This window comes from Anas platyrhynchos, chromosome 1, assembly GCF_047663525.1.
Source record: "Anas platyrhynchos isolate ZD024472 breed Pekin duck chromosome 1, IASCAAS_PekinDuck_T2T, whole genome shotgun sequence".
Classification (NCBI taxonomy): Eukaryota; Metazoa; Chordata; class Aves; order Anseriformes; family Anatidae; genus Anas; species Anas platyrhynchos.
In genome coordinates, this window is record NC_092587.1 from 59414822 (window position 1) to 59437503 (window position 22682).

Genomic DNA, 22682 nt, shown 5'->3' on the forward strand with positions numbered 1-22682 from the left:
TAACACTTGCCATTCCTGGAACGCCTCCTGCTCGGCAGCTGTTTGGAGGTGGGTTTTTTCTTCCTCTCCCATCGCCATGTACCTTTCCTTCCTGTTGAAGGCATCCATAAAGCTCTCGTGGTGACATCATAGCAGTTTCCACGGCAACAGATTATGATACTAGAACAGAGGATAATATCAAACAGGAGGAGGAAGAGATAAATTATGGTGTTTGTGTGCGTGTGGCTGAGGGCTTGATTATATTCCTACATCTCTTCCGAGGATGTTGTCTGCCTAGTTTCTTCTCTGTTTATCTTATGTGCCTTTTAAAGGTTAGGAAAAAGCTAAAAAAATAAAGACGAGCTAGAGGTCAGAACAATACGGACACATATTTTTGATCGTCTCTATGTAAACCTAGTAGGCTGAGATTTTATTTTTTTTTTATCTCAGTGGTAGCTCTCCCATGTCCCCTGAGAGTCATCTAGTCTGGAAAAAACTTGGAAGCACAACAATCCCCTGGCGCGGCTTCATTTTTATTTTAATTACAAATTATTCATATCCACTGGGATGGGATCTGCTGGGATCCCAAGCCCAGGATCCCTGTGCTGCAAATTTTCCAAAAAGATGGACAAACGTGGCAAAGCAGCGCCCCGGGTTGCTCACAACCTTCATTTGAGAAAGGATGCAACAGGTGGACAAATCCACCACGTCTGGCATGAAAGAACAGGGGCAGGTGAGCAAAAGAAGAATGGTGGCAGAGGTGTGGTCCCTGGAAAAAGCTCCAGCATCTGAAGGAGTTTTCTCCTTCAGATATGCCACCAGCCTGCTGGAAGGTCACTTGGCAACATATCGGCTCACCTTAGCCATGCGATGGGGCAGGAGGGTACGCAACGTGCCCGGCTTTATGAGGGCGATTTGGTGCCTTGCACAGGACGTGCAAGAAGAGCACTGCACAGCAGCTCTCTGGCTCTGGGCAGGCTGCCGGCGGGCTTTGTGGCCGTGTTGAGTGAAGAGTTTTTGGTCCGGCTTAGTGCAGCCAGGCTGGGGAGAAGTTGGCAAGCGGGAGGAATCGCACGAGGTGCTCGAACTCCGTAATGCTGTCAGGGGTTAAAGTTACAACACGAGCGCACGCAGAGCACCTCAACAGGAATTAATAGTCAGGTCACCTTCATGGAAGTGTACTGGAAGCCAGTCCAGACCACAGAGAACTGGTTTGGTGTGCTTCCCGTGCGCAGCTCCACACGGGATGACAGGCATTAAATATAATGACAGGCTCCAGCGCTGGAGGCTAGCCCCGTTGCTGAGCCGGCTGACAGCGTCGCCCTGCGGGGAACGCGCTTCCACCGCCAGGGCTCCTGGTGATGGGGCAGCGGGGACTGGAACAAGTCCTCTGAAGAGGGAGGGGAGATCGCAACCTTTTCTCTGAACCCAGCTTTGAAAAAGGACAGTTCTTGCCTACAGCCAGTTTGTGGGCACCGTGGAGAAACCCAAGCCTTAATAACTCCCCCAAGGCATGTGCCTGCAGAGCAAGTGGGGATCGCATTTAGTCATGAGTACAAGTATAAATTCCTTCATCTCTTCTGGCACTATCACTGGCTCTAACAGAAACCTGCCTTCCCATCAAACTCCCCCTCTGCATTCTCTCAACATCAGAGGATGTATGTATTTAGCAAGCGGGGATAAGAAACACGTTGCAAACCCCATTTAAAATAGCTGCACCACCTGACAAGGACATGTGAAACCCAGACACAGGCATATCCCATTGATGCTGACAATACTTTTCTTGCAGTGTCATTTTCTCATTCCTTATCTGAGGCTGTGAGCACCTGGATAATGAAAGTGCAGCTTCCAGATGCCTGCGCTGTCTGAAAGCTCCTGTGAGTCGGAAGGGACAGTGGATGCTGTTACAGAGCTGTGTGTGTGAGAATACAAATGGGAGAGCATGTAGGTACGTGCACACGTGTGGGACTCTTCCCGTGTTTGCAGGCATGTGTAGGAGCACACATGTGGCTGTGGGCCCTATTCTCCGTAGAGCTGTTACACCAGCCGCCCAGCAAACTGCATTTGCACCAAGGCTTTTCTTCACTGCAGGGAATAAAGAACGGAGATTTATCGTAAGTATAAATTAGGCCTTCTGTGTGTTTGCGAGCTGTCTCAGCCCGTACAGGAGGAAATATATACAAGGTGAATGCAGGGTGTTTACGTAGAGCGATGCCGTGGCAGCGTGTGTGTTGGCAGGAGCGCTGTCTGCAGTCTGCATGAGGGGCTGTGCAGCCTGTGTGAGCGTGGAGGGCTGTAAATCACGGCGTGTTCGGGAGGGGACACTGCCACTCTGCCTCTACAAGGCAGGGAAAGATTTTGAAGCAATGTGACTCTTTCAGGCTGAAGAAAAGGGTTACTAGAAATCCAAGCTGGAAGAGAATATAATCCAAGACATTTTGACTGGGAGTGATCTGTAATCCACACCTACCAGCTTGTCTCCAGCCTGAGCCAGAACCACTGCATGCCTGGCATCTTTTACACACCTCTCCCAGCACCAGGTTTTGGTGGCTCTACTGGACTGCCTCCTGGGTATCTCTGCAGCTCTGCTGATACATCTCAGGTCCTGCCTGCTGTATCCTCAGTTATTTAAGTCCTGACCTGGTCCTACAACGTAGCTGGCATCTTCATGCAAATGCAGTAGCTCCTCAGGAATCTGTACCCATTTAGATGTGTTGACCATACTACTCAGAGAGTCTGTCATGTAGGTAAGACCAATAAAGTAGCTGTGGCTTTCTCTCCATCCCTGTAGGTAGGTGTCTGAGCCTTGGTTTTGCTCTTACTCAAACGGGAACTCGTGCTACAGGCTGTGGAGTTTGTCTCTGTAGGAATGGGCTTGGCTTTCGTGCGCCTCCAAAATCATCACCGTTTCCCAGAGGAGCACTTGAGTCATTATCAGTCCCCGCGTTTCCTCTCAGCCAGGAAGGATTTGAAGGGGTTTCAGGAAGAGGATGCTTTGCAAGGAGACGTCTGCTTTCCCTTGCCGTACCCTGTCACAAACAGATACCGAGTCTCCTGCCAAAAAGCCCCTGCCTATAGAAAATAAGGTGGGAGAGAAGAAGACGGGATGTGGGTGAATGGTGAGGCAGGGCGGCGTTTCAGGTGGGGGTGCCTGATGCTTTTGATAGTGGGCGCGATAAAACAGATGTTTGTGGCAGCGCTGGGGGTGCGCTAGGAACGTGCTTATGTCATTTGGCATCACTGGAACAAGTTGCAGGTCATGGATTTTCATTTGGGTTTCATTATTTCTCCGCAGCAGCCATCAACAAATGGAAAGTTGCCCCAAATGCGTTGCAGCTGCAGTTGGTTCTCTTGTCTGCCTCGCTCTCTGTCACTGTAGGACTTGCAAAGGGGTTTGGGTTTTTGCTCCCCTTTCATATTTTGTCCTCCCTGCCAGCCTCTGCTGCTACCTCCCTACCACAACCCTGTCATGTTCGGTCACGCTTGGCTGAAGGTTACCAGCCCACCTGAGGCTTTCATGGCCAAGGACGGGCGAGCCAAGTGCTGGGAACACGCTGGCTTTCTGGGGGAGCCGAATCTCCTGACATGGCCTCCCAGCCCGTGGGGCAGTGGGTGTGTGGGGGAGTGGGAGCGCAGGCGTGCTCGCATGGCAAAAACACTCCATGGTTACCGTGAAACGCTTGGTAAAAGGTAGAAATTGGAGTGGTTCGGCTAAGCCAGGCAAAATGAAGCAGGAGGCTCTCGTGGCAGTCCCCGATGTACCCACTGGGGGTGCAGGGAGGGCAGGCGCTCATCCCCTGCCTGGGGGGGGCTGGCCTGAGGGATGGTTGTCCCTTGTAGGGTCATGGGTGACAAGCCAGCAGCGTGTGTGGAGCTGTGAGACCCAGCCCTGCGTTGAGGCTGAGTTTCACCCACGGTATGCCAGGATGGCCTGCACGGAGGAGAGGCTGAGGGGCTGTGGAGGCTGCGAGGCCGGCCCTGGCCAGGAGGCCACTCAGAGCCTCTCGTCCCAGCAAAAGCGTTAGATTTGGTCAGCTCTTAAACCCTAGGTGTGATTAATTGTGGCCAGCAATTCTGACCTCGGTGGTTTTCGCTGGGTGCCCAAAGCGGAAGAACCGGGCTCGTTCTGCCTGCAGGCCAGCTGGCCTTCATGCATCTGGTTACGTGCCTTCACCCCTGGAGCTCTGACCCCGAGCAGGCGGGCTCGGCTTGTGGCGGGCAGCAGATCACCCCATTGCTTCACCCAGGGCAGCAGGCTCTCTCCTGAAGGCCACTTAGCCACTGGGGGAGCATCAGCTGGGGGAGCCCCTTGTTTTCCTTGCCTGCCCGTGCCCTCCAGTTCCCCACACAGCTGCCCCTTTCCTAGGGCTGCTGGAGTGGGCAAGATGCCCCAAGCACAGGTAGTCGCAGCAGGCCGAGGCTCACAAATTCTTCCTGCTGTTCAGGCCTTGATCCTTGTTTGTTAATTGGTAATAATTCTTGTCGCGTTCACTTGGGGTGACTTCAGCACTGGGTGCTTGCGTTTATTTCAGAGCCCTGTCAGTGTGTAAAACACAGTTGTAGTTTTAGGAAAGCCGTAGAGGCTGCCAGGCTGCCCCTGGGCTTGCACGGGGCGCTGTGGTGAGGGGCCCCCACCAAACCTGTGCCTGCCGATGTGCCAGGGGCCTGGGAGCATCCTCCGGTGTCCTGCCTACCTTCCTAACCAGTCAGGTCCATGGCACTTTGGCCAGCACTCTGGGGAAACGTCTGCTGGTGTTTGTCAACCTTTACAAGGAAACAGATTGTTTCTAAACCGCAGCTCCAAGCGTAGCACAGACTGGAGGCTGGGAGGTAACCGTAAATCCTAGCTCTCATTTGCACAAATACATGTGGTTCCAATCCTCAGGGCGTTTTGCCTTCCCCTGCCTATACCTTACTTTCAGAAACATGTAAATTTAGTTGGGATTTGTTCCTTCAAATCACCACAAAATGTGGCCAGGGGTGGGGGCTTTTAAAGTGCATTTGGCATAGAGGGGATAAAGAGGATTTGGGATGCTCCAAGGGGCAGGAACTGGTGGATGCTTATCATTTATGCCCTGCCAGAGGGGCACACTGAAGGGACTGGCTACACCAGGAGAGCAGTAATGACATTTGCAGCTTCTTACTTGTAGGTCTGCTGCTCAGATCAGACCTCTCAGCTTTCTTCTGGCCCCGCCTGTGAGACCCCACACACTGGGTCGTGTTACAGGGGTGAACCCAAGCGTAGGGTCATGAGGTGGATAAATGTCCTGTCAGGTGACAAGGGGACAGGCTATGTGGTGAGGTTGCCGCAGGAGTGGGAGCCGATGCTGGCTAGCTGGGCTTCTTCCAGCACAGAAACCTCCAAGGTGCCCCTGCCTCTTGGAAGAGGCCAGCCCTCATTCAAGGGGGCACACGGAGCAAAGTAGAGGGGGTTTGTTTCTGCCCAAACCTACCTGAAGCAGCGGTTCCCAGGTTCGTTAGGGCTCAGCAGCAACAGCACATTTATACCACTGGATGTCTTACCTATAACAAAGTTTTTGTTCGCATTTGCTGGTTGTTTACCAGACCTCGAAATCATTACAAAGAGCAGCAAGCCAGCTAAGACGGCCTGCGGGGCTGGGCTGGGGCTGGACAACCCCACTGCGGCTCCCTGCAGGAGGCCGTAGGAAAATGCTGGCGAGGACACACGGTGGGAGCTCTGCACGGACATGGGCTGTGCTGTGTGTGCTTGCCAGAGAGATGCCTCTATTTCCAGAGCTGCCAGTTAAGTATCTTTCACCTGCATAGACTCTCTTGGTGGGGAAAAAAAACAGAGCTGAAGGCTATTCCACAGAGAGGCTGGCTGCTGGAGGACCCCCCTCAACCCCTCCATTACTGTCTGCAGGGGTGAGGGAGAGTTTTGCGTCCTCTTCTACCTTTCAGCTGGAAAGAATGCGGTGTGCTTGTGATCACTGTGGCTGGGGCTTCCTGCCATGCTCTCTCGCCATGCTGATGGGTTTCATGACACCTCTTTTAGCACCTGAGGATAGGTGTGAAGAGGGAGGAGGTGGAGAAGGAGGAGAAGGTGGAGATGATGGCAGTGGTGTGAGTTAATACAAGACCCAGTGGGAAGCAGCGGCAGGCAGTGTTATTTCAGTGGTTTGAGCCAAAACTTTCTCTGCCTCTCTCTCTCTCTCTCTCTCTCTCTCTTTCTCTCATTAAATTACAACTAATGCAAGTAGCATTGTGAAGGAGGAATTTGGGAACTGTTGTTCATCATCCAATCACTTGTAACGAATGTGCTGCTCAGTGCCATAGCCCATAGCCTTGCCGAGAAGTAATTCACTTGGTATTTGTAGGCATGACATGCATGCCATAAGAATTCCACTGTTAGCATTATTCCAGCATTAGCGAGGGGATATGAAAATAAATGATGAGCTATTGTTTTTCATGATTAAGTCCAGGCTTTCTGCTCCTGTCTTTTTTCCCATCCTCCGTCTGTGGGAGGAGAGGCCTCTCTGTTCCTTGCATTTTGCCTTCTCTCATCCCCGCTCCTCTGGCCCCTTCCACACCTGCACCCTCCCACTTCTCGACCTGCCTGTCTTCAGGGAGAAGGTGGATGGCAGGGTCTAGGTTTGGAGGTCAGCCAGGGCGGTTTGTTAGATTCCTGTAGGAAATCAATCACCACAGAGCGATAGGACATCAGAGAGGACCGTAGCATTTAGTTATGGGTCTACAAAATCATTTTGCCCCAGTGTCCGACACGGAAAGCCCTCCTCTTTGTGGTTGCACTGGCAAGTAAGAATCTGGGGACGGGACAGCAGTTTAGTACTTCAAGGCAATCTGCAAGCCTTAAATGACTCTTGTATTATTATTATTATTATTTATTTATTTATTTATTTATTTTTTAAATGAAAGGTCTTGAGGCAGCTGTCAATCTGGAGGTACAGGAACAGAGCTGAGCAGCCCATAGCAAGGTCCAGTGCTTAAAAGGAGAAGTCCACAGAGCAAGCAGGGGGGGATCTGTGACCCACAGCTGCGAGGGGATGCCCATGCGTTCCAGTGGGCTATACTGCATTTTCTGTGTACTTTTATAAATGAGGAGTTGAACATGACAGGGGAATGAGGCAGTTAAGTATTATTTATCCCTACTTTCTACCAGGGGGTGACTGAAGAAGAAAGCATAGCAGTTTCAGGAATGACCCCTGTTTCTGGGATCATTGGTTCCTGGGGCCGGTTTAAGCAGGCATGCGAACACCCACCTGCTCGAAATAAAAGACTTCTTTGGAAAAAACAGGCTTAAATATCCCCATGAAATCCCCGGACTGAGTCAGTATCAGCACTGTACAGGATTCCTGCGCTCTGAATCTTATTCTTAATCAACTAACCCAGGCAGTCTTTCATGTCGCTGAGTTGCTTCTCACTCCAGTGGCCCCAGCCCGTGTTGGCTGTTCAGCAGAAGGCCTGGCTGAGCTGAAGGCAGATGGCAGGGTAGGAGCTTGTGCTGATCCTACTACTATTAACTCTACCACTCCTCTGCACAGCAAGCTGCTCCCTTTGAACATCAGCAGAACCATTTTTAAAAGCCCTGCAGCCCAGCCTTGTGTGACAGAATAGCTCATTTTGTCGGGGAAAGAGATACCTTGGCAAACTTTTGAGCATTAGCTGTCAGGGGTAACCTCAAGACTCTGGAAGAAGCAGCCGTGGGCTTTGAGAGAAGAGCAGAAGCCAGCTGCAGGTGCCATGTTCCCACCTGGCAGGGGACATGTTAAAGCCATGTCTTTTTTTCCCCCGTTTTCTTTATTCATTCTCTCAGAAGAGGAATTTTCTGTGACGTTGTTTTGCACGTAATCAGGGTTGTGAAATCCAAAGCTGCTGGATCATCCCGCTCGCACCGTCTTGCCAGCATTGCTCAGCACTGGGTAACCTGCAGGACTTTGTGGTTACTGTGGCCCCGTCCCGTGGGCCTGCTAAATGTCTCGGGCCAAGAATCTCCCTCTTCCCCTCATCTGCACTGGGTTACACATGTGCACATACACAGACATGCAATACACAACCTATAGCACTGATAGCACATATGTATGGTTTGTCCCAGTTCAACTTCAGGACCGTTTCAAAGTCCCATGTCCTGCCTGAGCTCCTCTTTGCCACCCTCAGTGAGATGTCCGAGGTCTTTCTGATGGAAAAGCGATACCTGTGCTTGATCCTGCTAGGATTTTGCAATATGCTGAAATGGGGTGGTGGTGACGCTGGGTGTGAAGCCATCGACTCATATTTACTTGTGATCTAAGAAAGCATTTTCAGTTCAGACCTCAAAGAGCAAGCTGCTGTGTGATTTAAAATTGTGTTACCAGCAGAAACATATGACCTCATGGTATGAATAAGCAGGAGGAGATCAGCAAAGAAGTAAGCTTCTACTGTACACAAATGTCCACAGAAGAGAAAAAAAAAAAAAACCTTATTAGAAGACTCGTCTGCGTAAGCAAAGGCTGGGGAAATGACTAATTTACTGGTTCTGTTGTACATGCAGTTTGATTCAGTTGTTCTTCCTTTGATTCACAACCCCCCCCCTCACTTTCTGTACCCCCTACCTCAGCTTGGCTTTTTCTGCTTGTAAGGAGAGAGCAGGCGAGGGAGGGTGGGAAGGACTCAGCGAGGAAGGAGTTAAGGGACTGCTCAGTGGGGATTATAAAACAGCCAGGCACTTGGAAACAGTTAAGAAGAGAGAAACAGATCTGCCAGGAGGGAGTGTGGCACTGGAGCCGGCGATTTGTTTTCATGCCTCCCGACGCGGCGATGCAGAAGACCCTCCTAGAATGGGCGCCGAGGTACAGGGGGGGCATGGGGTGGGTGTCGGGGGTGCCAGGACTGAACGGGGAATGGGCTTCTCCGGCCCCAAGTTGGCAAGGCTTCTGACCGAGCCTCGCTGCCATGCTGTGCTCTGGATGTGTGTCGTGCCCGTCGGGGTGGTGGGACTGGTCCCCTGCTGCAGCCCCAGGGCATGGGCTGGCCCCGGGGGCACTCTTGTGGTGCTGGACCTAGGGGAGGTCTCGGCATCGCCTTGGAAAGTGACAAATCTGTCACCTTGGAGGTGACAAATCTGTTCTCTGCTGGAGCACGGAGCTGAGGGTAAGGTGTGGGCAGGTCTGTGGATGTGCTTACACCAGCCTGAGTTGCCTGCGAGGTCCCCCGTGGGAGTGGCTGGGGGTGGACATCTTGTGCAAACCCACCTGGCCACGAGGAGCCTTCTGCCATGCTCTGATGAGGTGGCCCTGAGCCACAAGGAGCTGCGTTTTCACTGTCCTGCCTTCCTTTCTCAGCAGCCCACCTTGCGTGTGCTGCGTTAGGCCTGAAGGGCTCAGGCCCGGGAAGGAAAGGCACCTGGAGGCAAAGTGACCCACGCGGGCCAGGCTGTCCCCAAAGATCCCCAGCTACTTGGGTCTGCTTTTGTGGTACTCTCCACATCCCGGTGCTTTAGGCAATGACTGCTTCCCAGTTTGGGGAAGCTGAGAAGTGACCTGCACGCAGGCCCTACCATCACCTCGTGGCTCTTCAGCTGTGTGTGAGCACGGTCTGTGTAGGGGTGAGCCTTGCGGTGACCACCACACGCGTAACGTGGAGGTCCCTTCTTTGTGGGGAAGGAGCAGATGCAACTGTTGAGCTGAAGTGTGCAGAGAGGAGGGTTAGTCACTCCGCAAGCGTCAGGGACTCGCTGAAGGAAGAGCAGGAGTTTGCTGACTAATGCCTGTAATGTTCGAGGAGTAAATGAGAAATACAGAGGGAAACCCCCCTGTTTCTGAATTTGGAAGATTAAAAAAAAAAAAAAAAAAAGGGAGGAAGAGAAAGAGAAAGAAGACATCGAGTTACTCCTCAGCCCCCTAAGTCTCTGACCTATATCTCCCTCCTTTCCCTGGGGCCATTACTGAAATTAAAAATTAATAGGGAACAGCCAGGTTTTACCTCCAGGGTGCCCTTTCAGGCTGCCACGTACCGCAGGCTGAGACCAGCGGATGGGGCTTTGGTGCCCCTCAGCATGGTACAGAAAGCGGATGGTCTCCATCCAGGGTGTTGGTAGGACATCCAGATAGGCTGGAAGAGAGGAGGTAACTTCCTCACTGGGAAGAGCGGTCTCTGGCTGCAGAATGCTGGGAAAATGATGTCGAGCCGACACATTAAGTGAAAATAGACCAGTAAAGGATGACAGTCCTTGAAGTTACAGTAACTTTATCAGGGGAAATGGAGGTGAGAAGGAAAAAAAAAAAAAAGTATTTCAGGTCATTAGCCCTCTAAGGGCCAAGTTCATTGTATCTGCAGAAGATTCCTCTTTCTCTTCCCATTCTTAGTTTTTTAATGAGGAAAGAGAGTCCTTATTTAAGAGGCTAAAACCTCGGGTTGTGGGTCAGGAGGTTTCATTTCCCAGTTGTTCTGCTGCCTTGCTGTGAAGCTTGGGCAAATCACTTTCTTTTGGTTCCATCTTTGGTCTCTATGGGGTGAGGATTGTGATACTTTTTTTAGAGCCTTTTCAAAGCTGTGGATGAAAGGAAAGGCTACATTTTCCAAACCAGCCAGGGCTCTTCAAGGAGGGTACTTGCAGTATACCCAGCGGACAATTCTCAGGCTTGGACTTGCCATGCAAGACTTGTGTTTTGCTCCTTGATGCCATCTTTTCTCTCCCGTGGTTAAAAGAGGGACCTGTTGCAGGTGTTGGGCCTCTTGGCCATGAAGGCCTGCAGCCCTCCTAAGGAAGGAGGTAGTGGTGAGGGGAGAGTAGTGTGGGAATTGCTCACGAGGCTGTGGTTCACTCCAAATTTGTATTTAATGTACAGGTCTGGATGCATCAGGTTGTCTGTTGTGCTCCTTCAAAGCCCAGCTCCTTATCTTTTTGCAAGATACCTCAATTACTGCTACATTTTGTGGTAAATATACTGCAAAATCTTGAAGGGCCAGAAGCCGAGGCATAAGGGCTATCTCTTCATGGACTCCTGCCTCTCCAATATTAGAATGCCTCGTACAGCTTGAGAAACTAGGTTATATAGCAGCTTTAATGGGGCTTTTTCCAGACACTGATTGACCTGATTCCTCGGACCAGCTGTTTTATTTATTAAGCAAAATAGGAGAAAAAGAATGCATCTCCTACATAAACTTGATTCCTCGTGGAGAAAGTTTAAACTATCTTTAGCTTTTCATAAAGTGATGTGGAACTCTTTCTTGATGCTGATTTTAGAGATACTAATTTATGCACTAGGAGTGAGGAAGATTTGCCTCTTCATCTAATCCTGTTTCCAGAGAGAGATTTACTTAATGTGCAGTGTAATTTGTCTAATGTGCAACTTTGTATGTAGAGTGTACCTAGATCCAGTAGAAACAGGGGGTATAATAAAGGAGAGCACTGTAGTGCAGTGCTGTAAATCCCTCTGTAATTAAAAATACTAAATTAGTCAACGTTAGTGCAGTCAGGAGACGTTACTAGCTGGAAAGCAGGAATGTATGGCAAGAGTTTCAGTGCAGGACAGAGAAACTGGGTCTGTGTTCATCCCTGTGTGCGTGTGCTATGTGTCGAGGGGGAGGGACAGCTTATAACATCATTCACCAGGAATACAGCTTGGGTGGCAGAGAGGAATCATCAGAATTATCCCAGGGCTGTCCTTGCACACTCACAAGGTGATGGAGCAACCAATTCTGCCAGTTCGCATGCAGTCGCGCTGTTTCCACCCAAGTCAGTGGACGGTTTCAAGGCTGGATCTAACACTGCTACAAAAAGTCTCTCTAAAAATAATTTACTGCTCTGAAGAAGGCTGGCACCATGTATTGATTGATTGTTTTCCCCCTTGTCTGTCTGTCTCTCCGTCTGTCTTTCTTTGCTGCTATTAACACAGATGAATCTCTGCCTGAAATTTTAAGATGGTTCTTTTTTAGGATTTTCTAAATCTCCTTGTAAATAATCAGGGGAAGGATTGGCTGGTAGCAATGCAAGAGTCCCTGCCTCTGAGTAGTTTGTCTGTCTGTCCTTTATCCAGCTTATGACCACTGCAGCCTATAATGCCTGATATTCAGCTGCCTTCCTCTTACAAGGAGAACAGGAGGGAAGTCGGGGCTTATGCTCTAAGCAAAAGTTGCTATTTGGAACTGAGTAGCAGGGCTTCATTGTGCATTAAGATTAAAAAATAAATGAATCTTGTTTATCTGAACAGAACCAGAATAGTTAGTTTGCATTTAAGTTGGACTTGGTTTTGTTAGTGTAATATCTGCCTCGTGTGGTTTCTTCAGCAGCTGGATAAGATAATCCATGAGACAGAAAAGTACATGTTATAGCGGTGGTATAAAACCCTCTTTTGGATTGTTCACCACTTTTCCAAAGTTAAATTTTTCTGGGCTAAAATTTTCCATCCCAGTTACCTGCTTCAGCCTGAATAGTTAGAAAACAGCTCTCTGCTGTTTTTACTGAATGTTAAAAATAAAAAATGTACAAATAAATGAGAAAACAACCCCCCACCTTAACAGCCCCATGGAAATTCACATAGTATATGTCAGATGCACCCCTTCTGCTGTCTTCGAGAGCATCAACCCAAACTTGGCCAAGTTTTAAGCTTTACAAAAAATTGTTGTTGTCACATTTCTCAGCAGACAAAACAAATCTCTGAAGAATTGGGACCTAAGAGTTTCAATTAGGCAGTTAAAATTAGTGGAAGCTTTTCATGTTAATCTCTCAGTGCCTCAATTCCCTGCCCATGCCATATGGATAATGCAGCGTCTTACTTTATGAGGGCAATTGTGAAAATACATTCCTTTATGTTTGTGAAACATTCAGTTACTCTAATGATGCATATGGTCGGGAAGCCCATGAGTAAATTACTAATTCCGTCTGCTGAACAGTTTGACGGGTACCTAGTAAACAAGGCTTGGGGCCACACCTCGACCAATGTGGAGAGGGTGAAATACTGAATAGTTGCTCACGAAATGAGCACAGTGTATGCTGTGTACCGGGTGAGGCCGAGGTCCTGTAGAAAAATAGCCTGTTATGCAATTAGCAGCTCTAGCAGCGTAGCCAGGCAAAAGGGGGTGAAGGAAGATCGCACGGGCAGCCATAAACATGAAGTTTCCTAAGCCTCGCATTCTTGATTTGCAGCTTTAAATGATCTTGCTTTCACCTGTTTTGCTTTCTGTGTAATTGTCTGTCACATGGAGTGGGCATGAGGAATAATAAGCAGCTGTTGCTTTTGGAAGACAAGGCAGAGAAACATCTTGTGCCATCGGTCATCAGTGAAGAATATTCTTGGCGAAGTCTTCTGTCCAGACATTGCGTATTGGAGCACGTGTGACCCTCAAGGTAGAGAAAAGTCAGGGATGGTACAAAACCAAACAGACCAAGATGTCTTTTTTTTTTTTCTCCCTTATGACAACTACTCAATTTATGCTGTTTTGCTTCAGTAACTCTGTGTACCATTAAACAGTAATGCCACAAACCAACAGACTTGAAAGTTGTTTTAAATTAGGACAAGATCATCCTGTTGCTTTTTGCTGTGGGTCTTGTGGGAAGGCGCTTCCTTGTTTTACCCTGGGTATTCACAGTCCTGGTTTTTCCCTCTTCCAGGTCCTGCCCTGGGGAAATTCTCATATACACACGAGACTGGTATTGTTACACTTGGGAAAATGACCCTGCCCTGACTCATAGGCAGAATCATCCCCAAATCTCTCTGCTTTTGCTCATTTTCTTTCATTTTGCTTTTTCACCCATATGCATTTCCTCAGGTACAATGAAGTAGTGCTGCCCACAGCCTGTTACAAGCTTACAGTCGTGTGGGGGCAGTTGCAGGGGAGGAGGATGCTCTGGGTGAGGGTTTTGAGTTCAAATCACGATCACACTACAGATGACCAAGCTGCGGGGAGACTGGGATTCACGCTGCGGCAGGAGTCCGCCCGTGCCACCGTAGTTTTTGCTGCTGCTTCTGCACTGACTTAGGGTGGAAGGGAGCTGCTCATTTTGATGCTGTGGAGCAGGTAGGAGCAGAGAGCAAAGATTGCCATGACCCTGGAGCTGGAAGTGATAAGAGTTGTGTAGGTACTCTGACTTTAAAGGGTTACTGTTTAGCACAGGAGCAGATCACTGAGCTGTACAAGTTAAGGAAACTTGTTTGTTCTCTGCCTACCATATGAGTCAAACCAGAACGTACATTTTCTTCAAATCCCTAAACCCTAAAACCTTTGCACAAGAGCCTCTTCTTGATGTGGCTTCCATAATTGATGTTTGGTTATTCCACTCTTGCTTTTCCCCATGGAGTTTCTTTTTAAAATGCCTTGTATTTCTTTTTAATTTTGACTACACGTGGCAAGTTTATATTTTAGAAAGAATATCTAAGAGTCATTTTTTTGTAAAGATAGGATGCCGACAGGGTACTTTGGGGAGGGAACTGCTTATTATTTGTGGTATCCCTCGAGAAGCTGATAACTGAGGTCCTGCCAATGTTTCCCCTTCTATCTGTGAGCTTTCACAAAGGCTTGTTGAGGGTTGGTCTGCCAGCAATGGCTGGGTGTTACAGTTCTTCAAGCATTAGGCAATTTTTTAAAGCAGTCGTAGTTTCTCTTTCTATTTCTCTGTCTTGCTTTTTTTTTTTTTATAGCAAATGCCTTTCACATTCCCTGCTATTGACTCATCCATTAGGAGGCACGCATTTGAACCGACATCTCCTAAGTGTATAACTCTAAAAATAACTTAATATAATTTAAAAGTGAGTGGTGGGCCTGTTGCTCATGGAATAAGGTGTCCAGCACTCTGTTTTCCGTGGGCACCTGAGGGCTCCTTGGCATTTCAGGCACTTCCCCTGGCCTTGTGTCCTGGGAGGGAGTGTGGAGCTGGGGAGCATTGTGTAGCCTTCACCCTGCAGGGCTTCTGTCTGAGCGCTGTGCTACTGCTGGTGGCACAGCCCAGTACTGCAGAAGGAACACTGATTTATTTGAAACTGGATTTCTTCTATTTTAGTGCTCATTTCAGCAGGTCTGCCATTGCTCTTTCACAGGATACCTTTTCACCCCAAATTTTTTGATGGCAGAAGAGATCTGGGTGAGATCTCTCAGCCCTACTCAGCTCTTTTGAAACCATGCCGGTGAAGTCGGGGTGGAGGAGCTGATCCTGCTCAACCTGAGGACCCTGTGAGCGAGGAACAAGGGGACTGTGGTCCCGTGGTGTTGCTTCGTGTAGCGTGCGCCTGCATGAAGAGACTGAGTACTTAAACATAGCCCTTTGGGAGTCCACTGCATTTCATCCATCTGTTGTCCTCACCTCCTGTTCTCCACAACCTAACTGCAGGGTGTTGACTTTGTCACAATTTGCTGCTCCCCAAATACCCAGTACTAAGGGGTGGAATATGAGCCAGCAGTGTGCTCAGGTGGCCAAGAAGGCCAACGGCATCCTGGCTTGTATCAGAAACACTGTGACCAGCAGGGCTAGGGAGGTGATCGTCCCCCTGTACTCGGCTCTGGTGAGGCCGCACCTCGAGTACTGTGTTCAGTTTTGGGCCCCTCGCTACAAGAAGGACATCGAGGTGCTTGAGCGGGTCCAAAGAAGGGCGACGAAGCTGGTGAGGGGCCTGGAGAGCAAGTCCTATGAGGAGCGGCTGAAGGAGCTGGGCTTGTTCAGCCTAGAGAAGAGGAGGCTCAGGGGTGACCTTATTGCTCTGTATAAGTACATTAAAGGAGGCTGTAGAGAGGTGGGGGTTGGCCTGTTCTCCCATGTGCCTGGTGACAGGACGAGGGGGAATGGGCTAAAGTTACGCCAGGGGAATTTTAGGTTAGATGTTAGGAAGAATTTCTTTACTGAAAGGGTTGTGAGGCACTGGAACGGGCTGCCCAGGGAGGTGGTGGAGTCACCATCCCTGGAAGTCTTCAAAAGACGTTTAGATGTAGAGCTTAGGGATATGGTTTAGTGGGGACTGTTAGTGTTAGGTTAGAGGTTGGACTCGATGATCTTGAGGTCTCTTCCAACCTAGAAATTCTGTGATTCTGTGATTCTGTGAAAGTGTCTGACCCGTGACCTGTGTGTGCCCTACCTCCCTGCTGCAGAGCTTGCAAGGCACCAGAGCTTGGAGATCCTGGGTGGCAGAAGGAAAGGTGGTGAAGGTATTGTCCCCCATCTGAAGACCTGATACATGCTAGGACGTGGAGTGCATTCTTCTGCTTCTGACCTCTGAAAAAGTTTCTTGAAAATCTGCTCTTTGCCCCTTCACACCAGCCTGAGCTGTTCTGAGTTGGGCCAGAGCACATCCGCCGTGTTAGAAGGGATCACCTTGCTTTCAGAAAAAGAGTACAAGGTGGCGCCAGCACTTGTTTTAATTTATTCCTGCTCCTGGGTGTAATTATAACCTCTGGTTTTCAGTGTGAAGGTGGAAGGGTTGTGATTGAATGGGGCTAAGGTCTTTTTCAAAATGCATTAATACGTGACTTCTATGAAAAACAACAACCCTCACACAGGAGACCGGGCGGTATTTGCAAGCTGCCTGTGGATTTATGGAGCGTTTTGGAAACACGCAGTTCATTATTTCCTGAGACCTGTTTCTTTACACAGCAATGGTGTTTGCTTATTCTGGGACAATGATGAGACATGAAGGTATTTAAAAAAAAAAAAAAAGATAGAAGATGTTTATTTCTAAACTAACAGAGCTGCATTTTTTAGCAAAACAGAAATAAAATGAGAAACCTTTCAGTACCTCACTGGGACTTTGAGAGGTCTGCCTAGAAAAAACTATTTATCATATTTTTATTAATACCATTTTTATTTTTATTTTTTTCTGTGAGGGCTGTTTACATCAGAACAATATCTTTGTTTTTAGAGTTCATCTGTTCCCGCTGCTTCTTTTCCCAGCTGAAGCCACAATACTAGGTCTGTGACCTCACCGCTGGCCGCAGTGACAGCGCCGTGGCACAAAGAGGATTCTTCACCCCAGGTGGAGAACGCGCAGCAGGAGCAGATGAGCTCTGCCAGACCAGGGAGTCTTTTCGAATTTGCATGGTGCTGGCTGTGGGGAATGAAGGAAGGGGAAAATCCACAAGATGTTGTGGGACAAGGACTCCTGCTGAATGCCTGTGCAGGTCTTCTGCGGGCTTGTAACTTAGAGAGTCGGCATCGGTTCTCTAGACCAAACCTTCCCCAGGATTTCTTTTTCAATCAGTTAAATGCTTCAGCAGACCAAATACTGAACTGGTAGAAAATGACTTAGTTTAAAAAAAGGGAGAGTGGGAGAGAGGGATTTAATTTAGCTTCAAGTATGACTCGGGTACCTAAACTGTATCTGCAAGTTTTGTGGGGGTTTTTGCTTTTTTTTTCTTTACTGCTTTTTCTACACAAAACCCCTTGCAGAAAACAAGGGAAGATGACTAATGCGCTGATCCTGCAAACGCTTACACATGTGGTTAGCTTTAAATGTGTGAGTTATCCTGCTGAAGTCAGTTAAGAATTCATGTGCTTAAACTCAGACACAGACCCACGTGCCTGGAGCATGAGGGTCTAGCCGGCTGCCCTAGGGGAACAGTTAAATAAAGAATTTATTGAATATTTTCTAATGCAGACACTGGCTTGACCTGGAAAAGCTGGAGTTGTTGGCCTGGGTCCTCCAGGAAAAACAAACAAACTGGCCTTGAACCTTTACTTTTGCCAGCCTAATTCATTTCTTGGGTCACACTCTCGCAGTCGCTGGTTAGAAGGTGAGGCATGTGTCAAGGCTGCACTGAGGGCTCCAAGAGGAAGAGGACTTCCATGAGCAAAGAGCCGTTTCTCCAGCATAGCTTTCCTGCCTACATCCAAACGCAGGCTGCAGGAGTGGTATAAGGCAGCCAGCACCTACGACCAGCTGGCTAAGTGCACTCGGAGGTGTGTTTTCCAAAAGATCCTGAGCAGCCTCTGCAGCCACAGCCCCCAGTGACTAATGAGCAGCATTTACTGCAAGAATTTGCCCACTTCCAGCATCCCAGGCAACCCAGGTGTCTACTTGGTCAGGGTCCAGGTGCCCAGTGGGAAGAGCCTGAGTGTTACTCTTGCTTTTCCCCATGCAGAAGCATTTCTAAAGTGTCACAAGCCAGGAAGGTATCTATATTTTTCAGGCAAGCCCTGTAGCATAACTATACCGGCAGCCTTGGGAGAGTGGCCATCTACTTAAATCTGTGTTTTGGGATGTCTGTGGATTTTTTTGTTTGTTTGTTTGTTTTGCAGGGCTGCACACACTCTGTTGCTGTTGTGGCAATCCATATGATTCATGTCTTCCACAGTCTGACAAGTTTTCTGTAGCTTGCGTGTGCTGAGCCACACGCTCCGTTTGCTGCACCGCTCGCGGCTGGTACGAGCACAGCCCCTCATGCCAGGACCCGGAGGGCTCCGGGTGCAGGGGCTGCTCCAGAGAGCTGCTCTTGTAGGCTTTGGGAAGCAGAGGGGACATCAGAACACTTGCCTGGACTTTATGTTTTAAAACTCCTCCAGGAATAGCCTGTTTCTTGGAGCAGGCAGAGCAAGGAGAGGGAGGGTCAGTTTGGGGATCTAGCGGTGCTGCCAGGATCCAATTTCATATTTATTTTCTGTCCCTGCAGAGCGTGGGCTGTGTTATCATTTCATTTTAACAGCTCAGAGTCTCTACTGCTGAGTCTTTAAAAGACCATGTCCATCACACCTGCTTCTGTTTGACACCTGTCTTCCCTAAGGCTCCAGCGTTACACTGGCTGGTTGGGCCTTTGCTCGTGGATGCCCATCCAAACCTCTCAGCTTTCCTTCCCTTTTCTTTCTTTTTTGAGGGGCTGGGAGCAGAGGCACAGATGCATGGCAGCCTCGCTGAAACCCAGGAACACGCTGGAAGGAAGGATTAAGAAAAAAAAACAAGAGTGGCATCAGGAGTTGGGAAATATGGAGCAGTTCTGTGGAAGCCTGGCCTGTGCCATCTCACCTCTCATCACTCGGTGCCACACACCGCTGCTGCTAGGGCCAGCCGAGAGCAGGTTTTCTAGGGGGGCCACAGGGCCCTGCACTGTCTGTTGGCCCCATGAGTTGTCCCCATAACTGCTTTGGAGTCCCGCAGGCTGCTGGCTCTGGCATCTTGTGGCAGTGCGTTTCAGAGGGCGATGGTGAGCCATACGAGACGGGTTTCCCCGAGCAGCTGTGAAATGTGCTCCAGTCCTTTCAAGTCAATGTTATTCTTCCATGACAACACGGGGAGAACAGATGTTCCCTGGAGATCTACCTATTATTCATTTTGCTGTAGAGCTACATCTTCTCCCTTTTATTTGTCTCCTCTGTGAAGTAAATATTTCCATAGTAGTTAATATTAGGGCTTTCTGTAGCCCCCAGTGATTTTTTGTCACTCAGTGACATCTATTTTTTTCTACTTTTGCCAGAATACCATAAACGTGAACAGAGATTAAGACAAACTCCGTGTCACAGGGCGCTGATTTTGTAGGTGCTGGTATGAACGTGTCCATTGTGAACTTTATGCACGTGACTGACTTTTGTGGGACTGAGGTCCCACCCTGTGCTTCTTGCCCGTCCCAATGAGCCAGAGACGTGCCTGATGGTGTGTGTGTGCCCAGTGTGATACCACATTCAGCCGGGCTGGGCACAGGTCAGGATCAACACCCCGTGCTGGGTACCGAAATGTGAGGTTGTGCTGCATTGTCCAGGCCAAGCCGAGGTAGCTTGAACTGCATCTGCTCACAGCCTGCCTGACTCAGGCCGGGCCTAGCAGTCTCCCACTGAACTCACTCACAAAACTTTCATAATCGCCATAAAAAAGCCTGTTAGGTAAATACATTTTCTGTGCTCAAAAGCAATCGCCCCGCTCCCTTTTGTTCTGAAAACAATAGACATCGAAATGAAATACAGAGCCGTGTTCTTGAAAGGTCATAGTTGTTTGGCCCTCAGGTAGGTTGTATATTGAAACGGGTTTTGTTAAGGTTTGATGATACACTAAGGAAATGGAACAAATTGGGGCTTTGGCTCGTAGAAGTTGGAAAATGCAGCTTGAAATTGACGGTCATCTGGAAGATGGAGGAGGGCATTTCCGAGAGAAGGAGCCCCCTTTTTCCTAACGTGGCCAGGGTGGGGGACCAGGGGAAGAAGGGCTTTGTGTCGGGTGCAGATCCGGCTTGTTTGGCCTTGTCCTAGTTTCGTTTAAGGCCTCTTTCTGTCTGCCTTCAAGTAACGTCTGGTAGTGGTCTCCAGCCCGCGCTGCTTCGTGCATGGCTGGTTGCTAGGACAGCTGCCGTCATCCACGTTTTAATCATGGATGTGATGACCAATTCTGCATCTCTTCCCAAGCTTTGGCTGAATGACTCAGCTGGTCCTCTGGTGACTCATTTCCATCTCCCATGAGCCCAAGAAGGACTGAAGAGGGAAGCGTGGCTATTTTCAGATATGAATAATGACCAAACCCGGGGACTATGTCCACAAAGGAGTGCTGCAAACTTTGAATTAATTGGGTGTTTATATGGGGTGTAAACTGGCCCCCTTCCCACTGAAATTCTTTCCCCAGTTACCGTACTTCTGCTGAGTCTAGTTTCCAGCCTCTTCATCCACAGGGATATTTGTTTTGGGAAAGTTTTTGAAAGCTCTCCATGAGTTTTGAGTGCAGAAGGCCTCACGAATGCTCACGGGGCTTTTGGTACTAAATTCCTTTAGCTGTTTTTGGGTTTGTTTTTTTGGCAGTTTCCCCCTCTCATCATTTACTGGGATTCTCATAATCACTATAGCAACAGCCATAGGCCCACCTCAGGCAGCTTTTCTCTCCAGGCATTCTTATGTTAGACATAAGGTGTCCAAGGTTCTCATAGAGCTATCAAAAGCTCGTGTGATTGACTACAAGATGTTACTGATTTGTTTTTCTGGATCCTGTGGAAACAGAAGTGTGTTTGCTTCTTGTGAGAAATCACTCAGAGCTTACTTTCCCAGAATCTCTTCTTTCCCCTTGACTCCATTTGGCCTGACTTTATTTTCATCTTTGGTCAAAAACAGTAGGTGAGACCGTGGACAGCTTGGCTGTGCTGTCACTGATGCCTTGATGATGCTGAACTTGTCCCATTGTATCTAGCCTGAATTACCTAACTTCTTTGCTGTATAGAAAAGAAAGAGCTGTGTGTTGTGGCTTTAAAGGACATGGCTGCAAAACGGCTGTATTAGTGCCAAGAAGATGCTTATGGAAGAGATTAGGTAAGTGGCTGCAGCCTGTTAAAAGTGTATAGTGACACATCAGGTCACCAATGTAGGACCATGGATGAAATGCAGGCCTGACAACACCTTTATTTGGCTAGCCTATTGTCTGTAGCTAACTATCCTTTCTAATATGGATTTTTGATTCGGTAGGTTTGGCTTCAGCTACTGTGACGTGCCCACGAGTGCCACACGTGTTACTGGCAGTGACAAATGAAGGCAGTCGTACATGGCTTGAGGTGTGCTCAGGTACCTTTGTCTCTGCAAGGTGCCATTCAGGGCACTGTCTGTCATCTCTAAAGCACAAGCAGACTGGAGCAAAGTTGCACCAAGGGTTATCTTTCTCTGTACCACCAAGTACCACCAAGGCTGCACTTTCTTGGTTGAAGAGGAGCACGTACAGCAGGTCTGATGGTGGGGCTGTCTCAGCTGAGGGCCCTGTTTTTGAAGCTGTAGCCCATCACGGCAGTAGCGTGCACCACAGAAGGCTTTTGGTATGTATTGTGCTGGATCTTCAGGTTCAGCTTTGTTCCTCTTATGTCATTCTTTAGTCTTGCTAGTGCAAGAAGCCTTGAAGCCATGGCATTAAGCAGTGCAGAGCCGAGTAAGTAAATATGTCAATAAATAATCATATCTTGCACAAAAGAGAAACCTGGGGGAGAGACTGATGGTAGATAGGGAGTTCTGCCGGTACACGTGGAGGTTTTTATTGTTTTTTTTTCTCTTAATGACTTCCTCTGATTTCTTCTCTTTTAGAGCTTTGAGGGGGAGTAGGCAGTTACTGGTATCCCTCAGCTTCTTCATCACACACAAGGGCCTTATATCCCTCCTTCTCAAGTCAGATATCCTTTCCTGAGCTCTTGGATGTTTACTCTTCAAGGCTCTGAAATCTTTCATGTAATTTATCCCCATGCCTAAACCAGGTTTTCTTTCTGTGTTAACAAGAGCTTCGAGCATCACCTAGGCTGCTCATCCTTGACTAACCAGGCTTCTTTTCTGCACACTGAACTGGCCCCGGTCCTGTGGGACCTTGCTTAAAAAGAAGGTTGTGAAGACAGTGAGAGACCAGGCAGGTGCTGCCAGACCCCATCGCCCACAGCAAGTCAGCGGTGTGGGGCAGAACGGTGTCTGGAAGCACTTCTGCAGGATTGCTTGAGGTACCTGAATAGCTTCACTCGTTTCTTTTGGAGGAGAGGTTTGTTGCCTACATGGGTCATTCTGTGGCTGTGCATGTGCAGGCATGTGCATGTGTGTCTGAGTGTGGCCGTGTGTTTGGTGTGACAGAGATCAGTGCAACCTCAGATAAAAAATAAAAATAAAATCACTGGGATTTATGGATGATCACATTAACAAGGGTTCTCAAGGATACTTGTGATAGCACTGGGTGCTCTCGTAGGGAGCACTGCGGCTCGTTGTCACTTTGGTTCACTACAAACTACTTGGCATTCTCAAAGAAGAAGGGATCAAGACAAACTTGTTATGTGGCACTTTCCTGCAGGGCCACTCTTTTCAGATGCTGCCTGTGAAATAGAGAGATGACTGAATCGGT

General features: G+C 48.7%; 1 protein-coding gene across 7 annotated transcripts in view; it reads left to right on the plus strand.

The window, feature by feature from the left end:
* The window catches only part of HIPK2 (homeodomain interacting protein kinase 2), a 133051-nt gene that overhangs the window by 9030 nt on the left and 101339 nt on the right, over nucleotides 1-22682 (plus strand). Inside the window, exon 1 of one of the 7 annotated variants that reach the window (XM_027449094.3) lies at nucleotides 8665-8786. The exons of 5 other annotated variants lie outside the window; for them this stretch is intronic. The gene's annotated coding sequence lies outside the window, so the exon portion shown is untranslated. Of the gene's footprint in view, nucleotides 1-8664; nucleotides 8787-22682 lie in introns of those variants that run through there. One more of the 7 variants, XM_072038745.1, reaches the window with a different exon arrangement.